Here is a 1,776-nt window from a genome sequence, read left to right on the forward strand (position 1 = left end):
TTTATTTTTAGACTGTAGAGTATTAATATTGATAAATGCCACCAGACAGAGGCAGTTTCGGTTTCTGGGATATGTGTGGAGAAGAGACGGAATAGAAAAGTTGGTAACATCTAGGATGATCGAAGGAAATATATCTAGAGGAAGACAGGGAATTTAAATAACCTAAAAATGACTAAACGTGATTTTAAAAGCAACACAGATTTCATGCGCACCGCAGAAGTATATAGATTCGTTGAGACAGCTGGCCGGCAACGTGTTCAAGAGTACAAGGATGAAGATGAGTTGAGTAAAGAGAAATATACCTTTTATCATTAACAAAAGTACTCATTTAGACCAAGATGGCCCTTTGAGTTGTCTGTGTTTGATTGTGGTTTTTATACGGACAAAATAGAATGAAATGGTTGGGACATGTTAAGAGACGAGAGAGAGGGAGTATGTGGGAAGGAAAGTATTGGATCTACATTTAGCGGGAAAGAGAAAAAAGTGACTCCCAAAGACTAGATGGGTGGATATGATAAAGGACGATATGAAAGAACTGGGCCTGAAGGAATATGATGCCAGGAACCGAGATGCATGGAGATGTGGCATTTATTTAGTATGGCAACCCAGGAAAATGCAGGACAGGCTGGAAGAAGAAGAAGAAGAAGAAGAAGAAGAAGAAGAAGAAGAAGAAGAAGAAGAAGAAGAAGAAGAAGAAGAAGAAGAAGAAGATAAGGACAAAATAAAATGACTTGTTAACGCGGCACGGAATGGTAATCTATCGGATTGTACTTTCTAATTAAATAGCTTTTCACTGCTTTGGGGGGGGGGGGGGGCAATTGGCCGAGTGGTGAAGGCATTGCATTGTGATCCGGAAGGTCCCGGGTTCGAGCCCCGCTTCAGACACTTTCGTTGTTTTTTTCCTTGGATATGATTATTAACCTCCAATTTGCTGGCTTGTTCAGCATGGTTGACATCAGACATCTTGTTTGATAGATTATCTATATTCCTTCATGGAATGCCTAGGTGACGGGATCTCACTGTGACAACATGGGTGATTCCTGTTGACATTAGGAATCTTGTTTGATCGATTATTTAAATTCCTTCATGGAATACCCAGGCGACGGGATCTCACTGTGACAACATGGGTGATTCCTGTTGACATCAGAAATCTTGTTTGATGGATTATCAATTATTCCTTCATGTCATGGAATGCCTAGGCGACGGGATCTCACTGTGACAACATGGGTGATTCTTGTTGACATCAGGCATCTTGTTTGATGGATTATCTATGTTCCTTCATGGAATGCCTAGCCGGTGGGTTTACTACTTATGGTGCTGTTGCAAAAAGGGATAATTTATTTTAATTAATCACTAGTAGGTGCACACAGAGGACACGATACATCATAAGACACCGTTTGTAATGGTAGCACGTCTGACTGGTAATCAGAAAGTCTAACGTTCGATCCCCAGTAGAGGTAGACTGATTTTTGGGATGGTCTATTTTTTCTTGTATTTTTCTTTCTTTATTTGTCGGAGAACCTTTCATACACATTGTTTAGATCTTTATCTTACACCAGTGCCTGCACCCTAGTTTCTTAATTTGATATTTTCAACAACAAGAATATATTATACTCCCAGTCAATAGGGAATGAGATTAGCGGAAGAGTAGCTTTTCTTGATTGGACGTCACCCATAGTCTGTGACGTCACCGGCTGAAAAGTGAGAGAGAGAACGTCATGTTGGTTGTGCGCACGCGTCTCTCGTCCTCTCTTCCGCTAATCTCATTCCCTATTT

General features: G+C 40.6%; 1 protein-coding gene across 2 annotated transcripts in view; it reads left to right on the plus strand.

Moving 5' to 3' along the window:
- LOC144960241 (NXPE family member 4-like) overlaps positions 1-1,776 on the plus strand; it is a 384,922-nt gene that overhangs the window by 110,712 nt on the left and 272,434 nt on the right. The window lies entirely within an intron of this gene.

The sequence above is a fragment of the Berghia stephanieae genome, chromosome 15 (genome assembly GCF_034508935.2).
Source record: "Berghia stephanieae isolate SIO BIC M18660-M18661 chromosome 15, UCSD_Bste_1.3, whole genome shotgun sequence".
Lineage (NCBI taxonomy): Eukaryota > Metazoa > Mollusca > Gastropoda > Nudibranchia > Aeolidiidae > Berghia > Berghia stephanieae.